We start from the raw sequence: 19,368 nt of genomic DNA, 5'->3' as shown, positions 1-19,368 counted from the left end.
CCAGTGTTGTGTGTGTGTGTGTGTGTGTGTGTGTGTGTGTGGTTCTTATTTCGGGAACTGGATTATAAACGTCTCCAAGGCTGAGCGCGTGCCTTCTTTTTCCTCTTTCCGCACGGCGCTTTGCACGGGGCTCTGTCTGCTATCGTTTGAACGAAGGGGTGGACGGACCACAGGGGGTGGATGGACGGACGGATTCTCCACGTAGCACGCGTCTCTCTGCGGTTAGCCTTGTCACTCCTACTTAGCTCAGGCCGCATCCGTATTTTGCGCGCGCCCGCGTGAGGCACGGAAGTGAGCACGTGCGCTCACTTAGCTCACAAAACGTTTCGGACACTCGGGCTTTTCTAAAGCAAGGATCAGCAAGAGCCCTGTGCCTTCCACGGACACAGCAGCCCAGAGACGAACAGGAACCAGGAGGTGATGTCGGGAAGAGGAGGAGGCAGAGGAGGGAAGTGACGCGAGCTGGCCAGCGGGGGCCACGGCTGCGGAGCGCACTTACGTGTGGCCGCGAGATTGAGCTCTGACCCCTGGCACGCGGCTGGGGTCGATATACCCTCTCCGGAAGCCTGGGCCATAGAAGCTTCTCTCGATCCCTGCCCCGTCCCTGGCTGAGCGGGGAGGACCCCCAAAACATCAGGAAGGATGGTGCCCCTGGCTGCAGGTCCCCAAACCACGGTGTGGACAAGCCCCGCCGGGGGACAGCCATCCAGGCCCTGAGACCGGAGGTGGCGTGTGGCCCGCTGCTCACGCTGCTTCCCCTCCAGTACGGAAGGGGGGGCAGGTGAGAAGTAGGGGCGCTTCCTTCATACAGCAGATCCTGAAGAAGGAACTTCGGCTGGGTGGGTCTAGGTGCCACCTTGCAGGACACAGGACAGGGACGTGAAGTGTTCGTCTCTGGGACCCGCCTGGCGGATTCTCACACGACACCCGACGCGAAGCCGCTTGATGTGGGGTCCAAAAGTCCATATTGTATTATTACTATTTTTAAGATTTTTAAAATTTATTTTAGAGAGAGAGAGAGAGCGAGAGAGAGAGAGAGAGAGCGCACAAGCAGGGGGAGCCGCAGAGGGAGAAGCAGTCTCCCCCACCAAGCAGGAAGCCTGACACGGGACTCGATCCCAGGACCCCAGGATGGTGACCTGAGCCGGAGGCAATCCCTTAACAACGAGCCCCCCAAGCATCCCCCAAATTCTGTATTTTAAAAATGAACAGATTAAAAAAGAAGGGGAGGTTTGATGGGAACATCATCTTGAAAAAAAACTGAAGCGGTAAAAACCCCAAAGGAGCGAGCGTCATCTTCGTCTCCCCACGTGCGGAAAGGCTGCCTTGGCCCCCGAGCAGACCGAGTGTCTTCTCCCAGCGAACTTTCCTCCCGGCCCCTCCCTCCCTTCCCATCGGACGTGTCGGCAGCTCCGTGCTCTATCGCTGTTTCCACCGGCTTCTCTCCATCTTCTCAGACTCAGCTCATTGTCTTACAGGGTTGACTCAGTGTCCCTCGAGTGGCTGCCGGATGCAAAGAGCCCTTGTCACCGCCCTCCCACAGCCGACAGGGTCCAAAGGGCACCTCTTTCTTGGCTCCCCTGGGGCATCCCAAACATCCATCTTGTCCTCCTGTCTCTGTGTCCCCCATTCGGTCCCGCTGTTAAAAAAGTGACGCCTTGGGGCGCCTGGGTGGCTCAGCGGATTAAGCCACTGCCTTCGGCTCAGGTCATGATCTCAGAGTCCTGGGATCGAGCCCCGAATCTGCCTCAGCATCCCTGCTAAGCAGAGAGCCTGCCTCCCCCTCTCTCTCTGCCTGACTCTCTGCCTACTTGTGACCTCTCTCTCTGTCAAATAAATAAATAAAATCTTAAAAAAATAAAAAAAGTGGCGCCTTGCAGAGGTGGGGCTGGGGGGGAACCTTCTGTGGAACTTCAAGGTCAGCCTGCTACAGCAGCCGAGGCCGGAGAGGCTGACCCGCTTCTTCTGGGAGCTTCCCAGCAGCTGTTTACCCTGATGCCCGGCCATCCGCTGTGTTTCCTACTACTGTTTTTCTAGCCTACTTAGCTATTCAGGGGGAAAATATCACAGTGGGTAGGAAGTTTTTGCTCAAAAGCCAAACAAAGAGAAGAAAAACAAGAGCAAAGGGAAAGAAGTTTAAAAAAAAAAAAAGAGGGAGAAAGCCTTTGAGAAACACTTAATGCTCTAGTTAAGCAAATAATTTCCTAGGGCTTCTTCAAGTACAAGGAAAACTGATAGCCACAAAAATAAATCCAAGTTAAAGAAAATTATCCCCCCCACCAAACCCCCGGTTCCAGATTCACTTCCTGTGCCCTCACTAGAGTTCGCCCACGGTGGGGCTCCTGGCACCTGCCGGCGCTGAGGGCCCAGGGAAGACGGCGTAGAAGCCAGCTGGTGAGAATGCTGGGCACATCTGGAAGCTTCTGAGACCCTCCCCTCGTGCTTGGGCTCTGGAAGCAGATTTCCTGCTGTCCTTCTTGGTGCCCTGGCTTCTAATCAAAGAGGAAGAGGAGGGTGAGGAAGTGTGTGACTTGAAACCACTGGCTGGATTTTCCTCACCATTTAGGGCTTTGTTCAATGTCATCTCCTCAGGGTGCCTTCCCTGACCGACCTGCCTCGTCACCCCTCCTTCCGTCCCCAGCCCCAGACTCCCCTCGCTCCCTCCCTCCACGGACCCCCAGATCCTATAGACTTTCTCGGAAATGCCTCAAAGTTCTGTCCCTGTGTCCCCAACACTGGGGCCATGCCCAAGTTCAAAATCAAATATCACCCCTCCTCTGGACCCATGAAATCACTTCCTAATGGACCCTTGCTTGGTCTCCGCTCCTGCTCAGCCTGGCCCGTCTTCCTCCCGCTGGCTGAGGGATCCTTCAAAATGCAAGGACACCCTTTTTTAAACCTTCAGCGGAGGCTGTGCTCTGAGATAAGGAGGTTAATGTACATGAGATAATGCAGGGAAAACACTGAGCAAAGAGTCTAGCACATCCTAAATGCTCCAGTCAATGGTGTTATCCCAATTTTGATCTCATAAGACCTCATTCGAGCCACTTCCACTCTGCCCTTCCCCACCCCCCGACCCCCCAGCCCCTTTCCACATTCGTGCTGTGGTGTTGTCCCTGGGACACGCCATTCCCTTTTGTGTCAGGGTTTTGATGTATGTTCCTTCTGCTTCGGATGCCCTCCTTGCTAGGAAACGTGGGAGTGTGTGTGGGGGGCGGAGGGGTGTCTCCAAATCTTATGGCCACTTTATTTCTTTTTTTTTTTTAAAGATTTTATTTATTCATTTGAAAGACAGAGGTCACAAGTAGGCAGAGAGGCAGGCAGAGAGAGAGAGAGGGAAGCAGGCTCCCCGCTGAACAGAGAGCCTGACTCGGGGCTCGATCCCAGGACCCTGAGATCATGACCCAAGCAGAAGGCAGAGGCTTTAACCCACTGAGCCACCCAGGCGTCCCTTATGGCCACTTTATTCATGGCTTACCCAATCCTGGAAGCAACAGAGACGCCCTCAGGAGGTGGGTGGGGAACTGTGGTATATCCAGACGCTGGAATATTATTCAGGAATGAAAAAAAAAGAGGAAGCAGCCATCCAGCCACGGAAAGGGATAGCGGAAATGTAAATGCATATCACTAAGCAAAAGCAGCCAATGTGAAAAGGCTGTGTCTGTATAGGACGTTCTGGAAAAGGCAAAACCGTGGAGACGGTAAAGAGATCAGTGGTTGTCGGGGGCTGGGGTCCGGGGGAGGGTGAGCAGCCGGAGCACTGGGGGCGTGGGGGGCAGTCAACTATTCTATGTAAGAGTGTAAAGGCAGATGCATGACCTTATGCCTTTGTTAAAGCCCCTAGAGCGAGAGTGGGTGGAACAGGAGAGGCCTCTTGATGTCCGCTAGTAACAATGTATCAAATGCCAGTTCATCAACTGTTTCCAGCGCAGCGCTCCAGTGCAAGACCTCGGTAACAGGGGTGTCGTCTGAGCGGGAGCAGGTACACGGGCAGGCTCTGCTCACGTTTCTGCAAACCTGAAACTGCTCTACGTAACAGTTTATTAATTTAAAAAACAAAACAAAACAAAAAACACTTCTTCCACTTAAGGAGTCTGAGTTTGAATTCTGCCTCTGCCACTCACGGTACACATCACCATCTAATGTATTACTATTGTTTTGACCAGTTCCTTAGCCCCTCTGAGCCTCAGTTTCCTGGTCTGTAAAATGGGGCCATGACGGCGTCAATGCCATAGAACTGCTGTAGGGGTCGAGCGAGTCGGCATTGGCACAGACAGACTATGCGGTGCCCTATGCCTTTAGCCATTGTCATGTGACCCCGGCAGTGACGTCAAGGGTGATGTGTAATGCGGGGTGGGGGGAATGCCACCATCACCACCTGTGCCCCCAGAGCAGACAGAACCAGGCAGCTGAGAACCCAGTAGTACCTGGGGTCTGGTTCCCTTCTCCTAGACAGGGGGAGCTTGTCCAGTCTTCCTGGGCAGAAGACCGAAGCCTGGAAAGCCCCAGCAGCCCATTCTGTTTGGACGAAGAGGGATAAGGTCTCGGCCAGGCAAACCCGCAGTTCCTGAAGGGCTCAGCAGGGCCAGAGCCGAACCCAGGATGACGCAAGGTGGGCAGCCCCAGGCTCGGGACCCATGCTGGTTGTTCCAGACTCTCTCGGTGGCCACTTGGGACCCTCTCTGCCCGTCTTGCTCTGGCTGCTTGTGACGCCGATGGCCTTGCCCAGGTGTGTGAAGGGGCAGGGTTGGAGCAGGGGGGCACATGCAGGAGCCCACCCTGCCCCGTGCATGCGAAACCCAGGAGGGCAGCGAGTGAATGTCCACGGGGGCCGCGGGTAGGGTCTGCTGCTGAAGGAAATGCTTCCCCTGCCCGTCTTCCTGGGGGACGGTTCTGAGGTTGCATTTCCTGGGTTGTCAGAAAGCCCCGGTGGACGGTCCACTAGTCCACGAGGACCCTCACTGGTGCCCCCTCCTTTCCGGCTTCCCTTCCCCCCACCCCCCGCTCCTGTTCTCCGGGACCACAGCCCCAAGGAACTACCTGCTTTGAGCCTCCAGCCCCATCTCCACTTTAGGGCTGAACCTAGGCTAAGACACTGGCTGCCCCAAATGATTCCTAGTCTGTTAAGCATGAAAATGCACACACACACGCACGCACACACACTGTCGTGTTCCCGCCCCCTCCCCAACACAAATCAAACCCCATCCACAAGGAGATTTCCCACAAAGATGCCAAGGAAGCAGAACCAGCTCCCCAGGGGCAGAGTGGGGCGGGCCTCGGGCTGTCTGTGACCCTGACCACAGGTGAGGTGGGGGTGTACAATCAGCGGGGACATGGAGGTTTCTGGAGGAGGGGAGGGTGAGGTCTGGCGGACGGGCCATAGACGTGCGCCCTAAATTACGAGATTTTCCCTCTGGCTGTGGGATGAATGCAGCCTCAGACAGAGGCCGCCCCACAGCTGTTTGCGGCCGGGGGGCCCCGTGGCAGGCCAGTGACTTTGAAACAGGGGATTGGAATGGAATTTGACAAAGGGGCCACTGTCTTTGAGGGAACTTGACATGAGCCCAGCAGAGCCCGAGTGGCGGGAGTTTGCACAGCTGCAGCTGGGAGCAAACACGGACTCGTAGCTGACCTGGGCCCGTGGCTTTGGGCATTAAACCTGACACTTTCCAGATGCACCGAGCCCTCCCTTTGGCACCAGCCGCTGCACTCTGTCCCCAGGTACACACACACACTCACACTCATGACTCGGTTCTGTCAATGCCGCCTTGTGCTGGAGACCCCAGGCCTCTCCCGTAAGCTCCACGCCCAGACCTGAAGGTGAGCCTCCCCCTCCCCGCCCCTCCCCCCCCACCATGCTGAGCTGGAGATTTACGAGCTGGATTTCAAAATAGTTCAAGTTCAAAGTCGGCTCAACAGCAGCTGCCACTCCGACCGCCACCATTCTTCAGGCCTGGCTCCAGGTTGGGTGGTGAGGGGATGCTGAGCTTGCCTTCCAGAAGGTTCTTTTCAAGCAGAGGAAGGGTGAACCCTGAGATTCCCCAGGACCGGGCAAAGGGGAGGTCTAGCCGGAGTTTGGGGTACAAGAGGGTATCCCTACAATACCATTCCTTCTCGGTCCCCATCTGGGCTCTGTGTACGGGCAAGGACAGGCCGTGTGCGGGCCCCAGCTGCCCTGGGAGCCCCAGGGGTGGGGTTTGCAAACCCCTGCTGTGGCACAAGTGTTCCTTGGCTCCGGCCACTCTGGAAATTACTCCACTCAGCAGCCCTGATTGGAAGGTGGGGGCAGCCACGTGCTAGAACTCCACGGTGCTGGGGCCCATGTGACAGAGGTGGGCCGGGACACTCGGACATTCCCTTGGACAGGAGGTGACTTCCTTGGCTGGAGACTCCCCAGGCACGACCCCATCTTGGGGCCTCGGAGCTCACACAGGCAGGAAAAGCCAGGCAGGGGCCCCAAGTCCAGGAGGCCGTGGCCTCCCCGTGGAGCCAGATGCATGGGAAGTCGCCCTCCTCACCCTGGCTGGCTCGTGGAGGCTCCTGGGGGGGTGGAAAGTAAAATGGGGGGGGGGACAAGTTGTAGGGAGTCCTTGCTGAGTCAACAGCCCTGACTCACAGGGTGTGTTTCCTCCTGGGACAAACCTGAGGACACTGGGGACGCTCGTCCTCTCGGAGGAGCCGGAAAGGAGTGCCAGGAGGCTCAGGGGGCCCAGCGCTCCGCTCCGGCCACCCCAGGAAGCAGCAAACTCCTTTCCATCCCACTTTATTCATGCACGCCCTTCGGTGGGCTCCGGGGGGAGAATACAGCATTGCTCTATGGTCCTCACTTTCACTGGGGTTTCACACTCACACGTCAGGGACACACACCTCAAATGTCCATCTTAACGCATTTTGCGCGTGTAGACACCGATGTGACCCTGGCTCGGCCAAGATGCGGCTCATGTCCGTCACCCGGAGACCCTCACGCCTGCTGCCCCGTCACACTCCCCAGGGTCCCGACCCCGTGTACTTTGACCATCACCGATGACTTTTGCCTAAAGACAAATGAAGATTAATTTTTTTTTTTTTTTTTGCCTAAAGATGGATAGAAAAACTTAGTAAAATGTAAATGACGTCCTCTAACCTATAACCTGTGCTTTTTTAAAATATCTGCTTCTTTCTATCGAATAATATGTTTGAGATTTACCCCTATTGCAGAGACTAATGGGGTTGGGTTGAGATCCAAGATTCCCCGGGGTCCAGGGGCACCATTTACAGCGGGTGGGGGATGGAACCTGTCCAGGGTCCTTCAGTTAGTAAGCAGCGGGGTCGGGATGCACACGGGGTTCGGGAGGTGTGTGCGTCTACACGGTACTCCTGCCCCAAACTCTGCGCCCGGCACGACTGGGGAGCCTTCTGCACGCAGGAGCCCAGACCTGGGCCCCGGGGATCGAACGCTGGCTCACCGCCCGGCCCGCTCCTTCCCGAGCGCTTCTTGTCTCGGCGGCCCCAGCTGCTCTAACAGGAGCCGGTCCCCTGGGCGTCCAGACGGGCGAGTTCCGGAGGCTGGAAGCCTGAGATCAGGGCGCCCGTGGGATCGGCTTTTTGGCCGAGTCCTCTTCCTGGCCATTCCTTCTTTTGCCCTCACACTGTGCAGAGAGCAAGCTGTCTGGGGTCTCTTACTGGGGCCCGAATCTCATCACAAGGGCCCCCCCGGTCAGGACGCCATCGCCTCCCAGAGGCCACACCCTCTGGTACCAGTGTACTGGGGGCTGGGGCTCCTACCTGTGAGTTTTGAGGGGGACATAAACATTCTATCCATAGCAGTCATGCTGGAAACAGGGGTCTGGAGCCTTCAAGATAATCATCAGACAGGTTCTTTATTGCGTTGGGTGGGGGGTTAACCCTTTCATGGCTGCTAACTGTGAGGGAGGCAGGGGGTGAGGGCTCCCAGGAATCACCGCAGCGGGTCTGGACACCCTCAGCCCAGGGCCGTACAGGGAGGACCGCCGGCTGAGAAGGCCCCAGTTTGAGTCCTGGGGCTCTGTCCATGCTGTTCGATGGGGAGCCCCCGTGTGGGCTGGGTCCCTCTCCTCCCACGGGAGGCCGTGTCCCCAAGGCTCTGGGGAGCCCCTCTCCCAGCTCCCAGCTCCTCTGGGCTCTACAGGTCTGGCCTGTCCAGCCACCCAGGACCAGCAGGTCCTGGCGTGAAGCAGACCATTCATTCCCTTCCCCACCGACAGACCACCCTACCCCACACTTCTCCTTTCTGGCCACCCCCAGAGCTCTGAAGCCCCCTTTTATGAGAAAAGAGAGCTTTTTGGAGCACTGAAAAGACACAGAGCCCTGCCTGAGGACAGGAGTCGGTGGGAAATGTGTCTTTTGGGGAAGGAATGAGCAAAGCGAAATTCAGAGCCGCGGCTCTCAGAGAAACCAGGCTGGCGGGCCTGGCTTGTTCACGGCCGTGGACAAGACGCCGGCTAGAGACTCTGTCACCAGCAGCCTGCTTGGCGCTAGCGAGTGTGAGCGTCTGTGGCCAGAGCGTCTGACGAACGCAGCCCAATTAAACACTGAAGTCCTGTGACAGGAGCTTTCATGAGTTGATCACACGGTCACACACATGTGCACACACATGGGGGCAAACCACTGGCAAATAGGGCCCATAGTGGGTTGAGTTGTGTTCACCTCCCAAAAGATACATTCAACTCCTGACCCCAGGACCTGAAAGCAGACCTTATTTGGGGACGGTCTGCAGATTCGATCGAGTTAAGATGGGGTCTGCGGGGTTTGGACGGCTGGTGTCCCCCCAAGAAGGCCATGTGGAGACTCGCAGAGGGAGGAGGCCACGTGTCCCGTGACTCGGTTTCCTCCCCTGTGAAATGGACGGTAGTGGTGCCCAAGTCTCCTTGGGCTGCTGTGGGGATCAACCGACTTGCAGTCCGTGTACGGTTCTGTAATGGTGCCTGGCCTCCGGCAGGCATGCAGTTCGTGGTGTGGACCGTTACCTCCGAAGTGTGATGCTTGCTTCTGGCTGGTGCCCTGGGCGCTGAGCGTGACTCAGTCATACCTCAGGCTCCCCGCTTCCACCAAATCCTCAGGGGACGTTTATAATGAGAACAGCTTCTGTGCCTAGTGTTGAATTCCCAGAGCCATGGCCACAGCAGCAACAGAATAATCCGGAACCCAGCACACGGCATAGGCTGAGAGCCTGCCCTTCTCTGTGTCTATACCACTGGGAGATCTCGGTGAAGCGTGTGGTTAGGGGGACTGAACAGTCAGTGAGACTCCTGGCCTCTTGGAAGCACTGGCTGGGCTAAATGCCCTTCCCTCCTGCACAGAAGTTCTACAGGCCTCTCTTCCTTAAAATAAACCTTCTGCTGTCTTCAAGAGCTCGGAGATAAGGCAACTGCTGCTGCCCTTGGCGCCCCCGCCCCCCGAATTCAGCAAGTTCAGCCCCTTTCTGCAGAGCCCAAGCCCACTGCCCCCAGCGGCCCCAGCCTGGCCTTTGGACCAGAAAGACCCTTTGGGAGGCTGGAGCTGCACCCAGGCCTCTTTCCAGAGTCGGCTCTGCCTGACCCCGAGCCTGTGCCTGCATGAGCTGGGGCTGGGGGCTTGGCCCTGGCACGGCCCCCCGCCCCCTCTCCTTCGGGCTCCCTGCACAAAGCTCCCTTTGGTTCGCCGTGGTCGAGGTGGACTTTCTTCTCCCCTCTTCTTGGGCAGCGTGGTGCTGACATGTTGACACTTGGGGCGGAGGGAAGGGTTCAGCTTCCCCTCGGTGCCTTCAGACATTCCCGGGAGGAAATGGAGGGGGGGCAGACCAGCACGCGCTAAGTGGGGAGAGCGTGCCGCGGGGGGCGCGCTCCTGCTGTGGCCTCGCGAGGGTCCGGGTGAACACGTGCACTGACACGGGGACCCGAGGGGCAGCGGCTCGGAGAGGCTGGCGGCCTGAGCAGCAGCTTCAGGTTTCAGGACCCCCTCATGGCTGGCTCTGAGCCTCTGTTTTCCCATCTACAGATGGGCACAAAGAGAGCACCTATGGCTGGGGTGGCTGTGGGATTAAACGCATTAGTGGCAGTAACGCACCCGCTGGTCCCGTCAATCTGTCTCTTGCTTTGACCGTGTTCGGACAGAACAGACCCAGGGACTCCCCCTCTATCAGCCTCCGACCACCCTCTAACCTTTTTCCTGGTTGCAACCTTCCGAGCCATCTTCTCGGTCACCCTGTGCCTCCGGGACCAGCCAACATGCCAATCTGAGCCATTTCTTCCCACTGACCAACCAGGAGCTCCTAGGTTCATCAGAATTAGTGCACCTGCCAGCCCCTGCACCTGCCTCGCTGGGCCTCTATTTCCACTACAAGGCGTGGCTCTGCAGGCCTGGGCCACTTCTTCCAGGAGCCCGCACAGCTCCCAGCCCCTGGACTTCCTAGAGAGCAGGCGAGCTAGTCAGAAAGACACCCGGGGGCCCCCGACTCACCCCTGCAGGCTGGCCTCCAGGAGGCTGAGTGAAGCTCTCACCCTTGAGCATGACTAGAAGCTTCCAGACCCCGGCAGGCTTTGAGGGCCTCTCACCCTGGCATCCCCCTGGTGCGGGGGGTTTGCACCCGCGCCTGTCCCTGCGGCCACTAGGCACCTGTCTCACTGCCTGGAGTCTTCGCCCACTCCGTGGAACAAATGGAAACTATAAAGCTTTTTGCAGCAAAAAAAAAACCCAAAACACCCCAAAAACGTGTTGGTGGTGTTGGTGGTATCCAGCCCTCAGCGTGTATTCAATAGAGTGTCACCACTGATGTCCTTGTCATCTCTGTGTGACAACCGGCACTTTCTACAGATTTCGCGTGTTCTCCGCTGAATCAGTGCTCCATTTAAGTTGGGGAAACAGGACACTGGAAGGAGGGAGGGGCAGGGAGGGACAGCCAGTGTGCGTCAGCGACAGCCGCGTCCCGTCGCCCACCATGGACCTTCCCGGCTTCTGGAGCCCCATCCCCAGGCCCCGAGCGATGGCCTTTACCAAAGAGCTGGTGCGGGGCCAACCCCAGCAAAAGCATTTATGCCCATTCTGGGAACGAGAGTCTCAGCCTGAAGGAACGTGTCCTCAGAATGTTCTAGAAGGCTCTTGAATTTGGGGGTGGGTGGGTGGCGTAGCCACACCCTGGTTTCTTGTGGAGAAAGAGGCTGAAATCTGGAGACAGCATAGGGAGGTGGTGAAGCTGGGAGGTGTTCCTTACAGACAGACTTTAAAACACGTTGGCTAATCGAACATAATAATTTTTAAAAACCCACAAGGAAGGCTCGTAAGGAGACCGTCCCTCAACCGGTCAAGGTTTAGGCTCACAAGTGAAAACTGGTGACGGGGGCCTCCCAGCGTCTGTAGGAGCCGGATGCTGGAGGGGCAGGGCCTCCTCTGGGCCCCCGGAGAGCACGGCCTTCCTTCTGGGCTCTCAGGAGGGTGCTACTCCCCAGCCCGTGGGGCCTGCCTCTCTGTCGACACCATCTCTGCCCGCCCGTCTGCGGGGGGAGCCTAGGGGGTCACGCAGATAACACTTCCCTCCACCCTGCAGGCACCAGGAGGGACTCAGCACGGTACCCAGCATGTTGCACACCCCAGCCCCATTTTCCTGATTTCTAACAGAGAAGCCTCATCAGGACACCACCCGGCACCCTGGGAAGCCCTCAGCTGCACTGTTGGCGGCGCCCTTCCTTCTCGGGGCAGAGGGCCACTCATGAGGGCCCAGCGGGATCTAGAAGCAGCACCCCCCCTCCCCTATGGAGCCTTGCTGGCTTACCCTGGCTTACTTTTGCAGTGTTGCTCTCCTTCTCAGGATTCCTGACAAGGGCTACCCTCGATGGGAACAGGGAAGGGTCACAGGAGCACCCACGGGTGACTTGGGGGCATTTAAGTCCCCTCCCTTAATCTGCATCAAAGCCACCCTGCACCCCCCCCCCCCGGGAGAAACCAGAACCAGCGTGTAGGCAAGGAGCCACTTGGCGGGTGCCGCCAGAGGACAGGTTCTGTGGTGCCCTCACTTCCGCTCAGACTGTTGCCCGCCCGGGGACTCTGGGGGAGTGGGGAGGTGACCCCATGTCTAGGCTGAGGCCCCGGCATCATGGAGGGGGCATGTTGGAAGTTTGGGGAATGTGCGGCCTGACGCTGGGGGAGAGGGAGGAAGGGGCCATGTTCTGGCTCCCAAAGCGCCAGGATTCAGATGCCGCACACCAGTTTCGTGCTTCGAGCCCCTTCAGCAGACAGTGGGGCCCCGAAAGACACCCTCGTCAAGCCCCAGGAACCTGTGAATATGACTGCATTTGGGGAAAGGGTCTGTGCAGAGACGTGATTAAGCTCTTGAGGACAAAGAGGTAATCCCAGATTATCTGGTGGGACCTGAAATAAAACAACGAGCATCCTTATAAGGGAGAAAAGGAGAGGAGAATTTGGCCATTCTGGGTGCACCGTGTAGGTGGAATTTTACAACATTCGTCCTTTTGTATTAATTTAATGTATTAATTTAATGTAGCTCTTTATTAAGATAATAAACAAGATGTGGCGCTGAACCGAATAAATGCCATACCTTCAAAAAAGTGAGGAGCATAAAAAACATGACTCACGTGGGACTCTTCTGAGCATAACGGACTCACAAAGGGACACTGTAACTGATAAAGCTGGAGAAATGGGGCAGGAGGTTAAGAGCAATAATATAGCGAACAGACTAGAAACGGCAAGACTGAAGGAAAGAAAGTCAGTTTGTAGGCTACTGCACGGGTCCCAGCAAAAACTGATAAATGCCTGAGCCAAGGTGACAGAAACAGGAATACCAAGGAGAATCAGACCAGAGACATGCTCAGGAGAGTCTGGGTGTGTGCCGGCAACTGACCAGGTAGGGCTGACCAGTCTCCAAAGTACGGGGCCTGAGAACTGGGTGAATGCGGGGGCCAGAGACAGAGAAAAATGTGCAAGGTTTGAAGGCACGAGATTATGAGCTTGGCTTGGAAATACCAAGCAGAAGGACTGGATGACTTCCAGGTGGCGGGGCCCAGCATGCAACTGGCTATGATCCGGGGAAATTTTCAAACTTGCCCTGAATGTCAGGAATCACCTTTGCCCCCAACTCCCACCCTAAGGCCAGCTGGGTTAGAGTCTCTGGGGTTGGAGCCGGGAGTCTGCGCTTGATGGAGACCCCGGGGATACTCTGGCTGGAGGTACCTTAGTGACGGCGGCGCAGTGAGCTTTGGAAGACCGGGTCTGAGGCCAAGCTCATTACCTAGCAGTGATTTGAGCGGTTCTCAAAGTGTGCTTCGGGGATCTATGCCTTTGGGCACTTGATGCCTGACAGAGCACCACAGGGAAAAGCAGCAGCCCACGGGCGTCTCGCCTGGGAGGCGAGCAAAGGCTGTTCTCCAAACAGATGTGGACTCCTATCCCCTTTTCTAAGCCAAGAGGGAACTTGACCAACCACTCTGCAGAAAGCACCTGATACGGACTCGACTGCGTCCCCCCAAAGACAAGTTCAAGTCCTTGTCGACATCACTGAGTTAAGATGAGGTTGGTAAGGTGGGCCCTGGGCTGGTGTCCCTGCGACCTTGTATGAAGACGCCGGGAGAGGGTCGTGAGACCGTGGAGCCGAGAGGCGGGCCACACGCTGCCAGCCACGGAGTGCCACGGTTTGCAGCAGCATCCGGAGCTGGAAAAGGTAGGCTCACACCTCGATTTTAGTCCCGGGTCCCCAGGATCCATGTCGTTTTCAGCTGTGCTCCCGGGTTGGGCTGCTTTGGTAAGGCAACCCCAGGAAAGGGACACAGCCTCTGGGATGCCTCAGACTAACCACGCACGTAGGTTAGTATATTCGTGGGCGCGTCCCACCGTGACCGCCGTCCATCTCCAGAACTTCATCCTCCCGAACAGAAGCTTTTTACCTCCTCGTCTTCCCTCCTCTGGCTCCGGTAACCTCTGTCATCTCCAGGCTCCTCTCTGTCTCTGGGTTTACGTATTCTGGGCAGCCCAGATCCGTGGGATCAGACCACCTTTGTCCTTCTGGGTCTCGCTTCTTCTACCCGGCATCACGGTCTCAAGGTCCATCCACGTTACGGCGTGGCTCAGTAGTTCACGCCGTCGCGTGGCCGGACCACATTCCCTTTCTCTCTTCCTCCGACCAGGGACATGGGGGTTTCCACCCTGGGGCTGGAATGAAAGGAATGCTGCTTTTATAACTGTACGGCTGAACACCGCAATGTTCTCGAGTCCCCGGCGCGGGGGTTGGTCCGCTGGAAACGGCGAACACAAGGGTGAGTGTCTTTCTGGTCCCCGGAGAGAGCTGCCCCGGAGGCAGCCCACCGCGAGGGGCGGGGAGGAAGGAGCAAGGAGACGGGTGTCAAGGGGAAAATAAGGCACGTGGAGGGGTTTGGGGCTTGGCTTCAGAGACATTTCTATTCTGAATCCCAAATGCCTGCAACGAGTTCTGAATCTACGTTTCTTGGAGACAGAGAAGGCCGGTCTCTGAGTTAAAGACTCTTGAACAAGAATAAGCTTCAGGGGGCGCCTGGGTAGCTCAGTGGGTTAAAGCCTCTGCCTTCGGCTCAGGTCATGATCCCAGGGTCCTGGGATCGACCCCTGCATTGGGCTCTCTGCTCCGAGGGAAGCCTGCTTCTCCCTCTCCCACTCCCCCCTGCTTGTGTTCCCTCTCTCGCTGTGCCTCTCTCTGTCAAATAAACAAATAAAAATATATTTTAAAAAAAGAGGAAGCAGCAGCAGCAGCTTCAGTTCAGAACTGAGGACCCAGAAGTGTGTTGGGGACGAGGGAGCCGAGAGGCAGGTGGGGTCAGAGACCACAGCGCAGGCCGCTTGTGGCTTTCTCGTCCCTGCGTCCGAAGTGTGTCCCCACGCTGAGTTCATCAACCCCCGGGGACACCCCGAATTCTCCATCTCACACCCCGCTGCCCCTTCGGCATTCGCGCTCCTTTGTATTTCTAACCTCACCCGTCCCGTTGCTCTCGGCGTGTCCCTTGTAGACGGCGTACAGCTGGATCCCGTGCTCTGTCCTTGGACCCGCACGCCGGCGCCCATTTCCACGGCGAATCCGCTCCGCATTCTTCCTCTCGTCGGGTCTGCGGTCGTTTGGTTGTCTTTGCCGTGTCCGTTATTCGATACCCTTTATAGATGGACACTTGCCCGCTTGTTCTCTCTCACGAAGAAGTTTTAGTTACCCTAACGCCAGCCTTTAAATAAAGGATAGTCAGGTCTCTGTGATTATCAGGGTCAGGAATGAAATGGCATTTATGTAAAATGAGACGAATAATGTGAAATAATTTCCCACTCTCCGCTGCCCGCTCCCGGTTTTTGTAGGTCACCTGTGATTTTAGAACATTATCTCTGTTTTCAAACATTATGAGATTTCTCTTTCACCAATAATTTCTGACAGATCTGATTTTGTGGGCCACCATCCTTCTGCGAGTTACTAAGATACGGTCACTTATTTCCACCAACGTCCTCTTATCAGTTTTCATCTGTTTATCTTTTCCTTCCCTGAACTGGGCAAACACCTTGTTGGCTCCCTTCTGGGCTGTCTTCTCCTTTGATTTCTCCAACACGCTGTTCTAAGGAGCCAGGGTGGTGTTTCTTTTTGTACGAATTCCTCCTTCTCTTGCCCAGATGCCTTGTTACCTTGACCTGTTCTCCGTCCCTGCCCACAGAGACTGTGGTCTTGTGAGTTACGCTAGAGTTTGGGTTTTCTTCCGTGGCCCAGCAGGTTCTGAATGCCTACCTGCTCCTCGGGGCCCGGACTGGACAGAAGTTTTTTGGTCTCGGACGAAATAAGACAAAGAAGAAAGCCTTGAGGTTCTGTGCTGGTCGGTTTTATTCATTTGGGGCTCTGATCATTCATTTGTTGTCATTTCTTTTGAATAAGTAGTGGACATTATAGGTCCTGGGGAGCTTCTCTCTCTGGCCACAGTTTTATTTTGGAAAATAAAACGTCAGTCAACGTTGGTATCGCGTCTGTGTTCCCTAACAGACAAAAAACTATGTCCGCGCCTGGCACCCTGACGTTTGCAGTAAGAGGACACGCGGGAACTGGAGTCATGAGCCCAGGAAGCGGGGACGCTACAGGAGCTGTCCCGGTGAGCTGCCCACGGTGATGGCGAGAACAGGGGAGAGAGGGTGGCTTGGAAGTCCATTCTACCTTCTTACCAGGTCCTGCCCACCTACTACCAGAGGACCCTGGGAAGTCTCTGTGGACACTGCAGGGCTCCTGGGACCTGGCCGCTGGGCGGGGACACAGACCTGGCTCCAGGGACAAGCGCAGAGCTATGGGGAAGGCGCAGAGCGTCTGCCAGGAGGGGCTGGGATGCAGCCGCAGGATGGGAAGCCCCATAACTGAGACTCGACGGCACCCCTGCCCGGCAGCCTCGCCACCGAGGGCCCAGGCACTGGTCGCAGGTCACTCTGCTCAACAAAACCCCACAGCCTGGGTGGCTCAAACCATAGACATGTATTTCTCACCGCCGTGGAGGCTGAAAGTCCAAGCTCAAGGTGCTGGCAGGTGGGACAGCTTCCTGGCTGGCAGACGGCTGCCTTCTCCCTGTGCCCGGCTGCGGGGGAGGGAGGGAGCTCGGGGGTCTGATCCCACCACGGGGAGATCCCATGCTCACGGCCTCATCTAATCTCTATCACCCCTAAAGGTCTCATCTCCTGACACCTTCCCTTCAGGGGCCGGACAGGAGCAGCATCACTTGTAGCTCCAACTTTCTGTCTCATTCTGCACTGAGCCCTGGAGGATACTGTCTACTGCAGGAAGTGCCGCTAACACCTCCTTGATCTTCAGGGACGATTGGACGAACACTTCCAGATAAACTGGACCCCTGACATTCTCGAATATGTGAACTTTGCTCAAGATGTCCTAGATCCCCAAACCACCCAAATGTCCAGCAGTGAATGACCCGATAAGCAAAGCGTGGCCCGTCCACACAATGGAATGCTCTTTGTCCGTAAAAGGGAATAGAGACATCTGCGATCACACGGGGGACCCTTGAAAACACGATGCCGAGGCCACGTAAGAGTATGATCGCCACCGAGAGGAGACGTGCGGAACAGGCAAATCCGTAAAGACAGGAAGCAGACGGATGGTTACGGGTTGTGTGGAAAGGGACAACAGGGAGTGGTTGTTTAATGGATCTGGCATTTTCTTTTGCGTGATGAGGGTGTCTTGGGATGAGAGATCCCGGCATGGGGCTCGATCCCAGGACCCCGGGATCATGACCCCGGGATCATGACCCGAGCCGAAGACAGACGCTTCACTGACGGAACCCCCCAGGCGCCCCCATATCTTGCTCTTCCTGCCTTGCCTTCCCCTCTCAAGGACCCCCAACCTTTCTTGCCCCTTTTCTGGACGGAGGTCACCGCCTGTGATTTCAACCCATGATGGGGACAAAGCTTCAGCCGCTCACCTGACGTGACAGCTCCGGCACCAGCCATAGTTTCCGGGACATTCCTGGTGGCCTAGGAGGAGGGCCCGGCGTCCCACGTCTGACCTACGCAGGTGAGTTCACTCTACCATCACGTGCCCGAAAGGCCGGATCACGGTCAGATTTCTAGTAGGATGAGCTTTTACTCAGTCTCATCTCAAATTGGGGAATAAAGGCGGGATCGCAAGGCAGCAGTCCGACGGGTGTCCTCACGGGATCAGTGGTTTCGTAGCGAAATCACAGCCTCCCTGCAGGTCCCTCGAGCCGCCCACGACAGAGCCGGCTTCCGATGGCAGGAGAGGGCCCGGGCCATTTCAAGGCGAGATGTTCCCGCCTAAATCCACCCTGTCCCTGTGGTTTTCCACATCAGTGGGGCCATATTTTCTTTTCTTGGAAACATTCCAGAACCCTCCCAATGGGGTCCCCGAGTAACAAGACACATACTACCTTAATTTGCTCTCCAGTGAGACCCAATTGCATCCACACATTCCTTCTTTCTTCCCGTCTCAGGTGCCTCGCCGCTAAGCAGGTCCCTCATTCCACAGTAGCCGAATTCTGTTGTTTATAAAGGCCGGCCTGCTATGGGGTCTTTATTCACTGGTTCGCCATGAAACCTTTTACAAGAGACCTGGAAAGAATTTGTTGTTGGGGAAAAGGGCTGGGGGATAGAGTCATAGTAAATAACTGAGCTCCCTCCTCTCTTTCTGCATTCCTGAGGTCATTAAATATATAAAAGAGTGCATGTTTCTGAACAATCTTTCTCAGTTACGGGCCTGGGGACAAGCAGTGTGCTCCAGATTTTCCCATATAAATTAAAACGTTATAATGTGCAGCATAAAATGAGCACGGAGTCGCTGAGGTGCGTTTGGGGTTTTCTGCACACACTCGCCACCGAAAACTTAAAGGGCCTGAGCAAGTTTTCAGTCACTGAGGGCTGGCAGGGAGCAGAAGTGACCCAAAGTGTGGGCAGCCCGGATGTCCCAAGAGTGGACTCCAGGTTCCGAATCCTGTTATGTTTCATTGGATGTTTTAAACAAAAGTTTTTTTTAAAGGATTTTATTTATTTATTTGAGACAGAGATACACAGAGAGAGAACATGCGCAGAAGGAGAGGCAAAGGGAGAGGGAGAAGCAGGCTCCCCGCTGAGCAGAGAGCCCGATGCGGGGCTCCGTCTCAGGACGCTGGAATCGTGACCTGAGCCGAAGGCAGAGGCTTTAACCCACTGAGCCACCCAGACACCCCAGGATGTTTTAAGGAATAAAAACTACAGATGATCAAAACGGTCTAGAGACTAACACAACAGAAGCCACACACCCTCCACGGGGTGAAGGACAGAAACACCGCCAGACAAAACGGCCGAAGTTCTGGGGTCCGACCTGAGTTAACAGTGATCCTGAACTTGGGGTTAGTTACTCTGACGATGCAGCTCTGTGAACATGTCTACCTATAAAAAAATATCTCCCCAAACACGATATACAGATATTTACGTCGTATATGTAGAAGCTATTGTTTCCATATGTATCGCTGCAACTGTATCTATTCTTCTACAACTTGCTTCTTTGACTCCACATTATTTTGTGGGTTCGTCCACATGGATACACACCCTGCTGGTTCGTGGTTCATCATGTCCTGCCCGTCATGGACAATTCCGCTCCGCGTGAAGGCCCTCCATTCCTACTCCTCCTCACCAGCACTTTGTTTCCTGGTTTGGTTTTGTTTGGTTCGTTTCTCCTATCATGACCAAAGCGGTTATAAACCCTCCTGCCCCTGCCTCCTTGTCTCTCCAGCGCCCTATTTTTCAAAACGAGGACGGTGCCCACGAATGAGTATCGGAATCAACTTAGTGAGCCCTAGAGCAGCATTTAAATAATGAAAGAGAACACAAGGTAGTAGAGGGCATCAGATTGGTCTGGATCAGGGAAGTGTGCGTGCGTGT

General features: G+C 55.9%; 1 long non-coding RNA gene across 1 annotated transcript; it reads right to left on the bottom strand.

The window, feature by feature from the left end:
* Positions 1–12,214: 12,214 nt before the first annotated feature.
* On the bottom strand, positions 12,215–17,831 carry LOC116571667. The gene is made up of 4 exons (XR_004277942.1): positions 17,415–17,831; positions 16,471–16,559; positions 14,950–15,912; positions 12,215–14,154 (listed from the first exon to the last, which is right to left on the bottom strand). It is a non-coding gene; the product is annotated as an uncharacterized LOC116571667 (long non-coding RNA).
* Between the last annotated feature and the right edge of the window lie 1,537 nt (positions 17,832–19,368).

This window comes from Mustela erminea, chromosome 13 (genome assembly GCF_009829155.1).
Source record: "Mustela erminea isolate mMusErm1 chromosome 13, mMusErm1.Pri, whole genome shotgun sequence".
Taxonomy (NCBI): Eukaryota; Metazoa; Chordata; class Mammalia; order Carnivora; family Mustelidae; genus Mustela; species Mustela erminea.
This window is presented reverse-complemented; position numbering and strand designations above follow the sequence as displayed.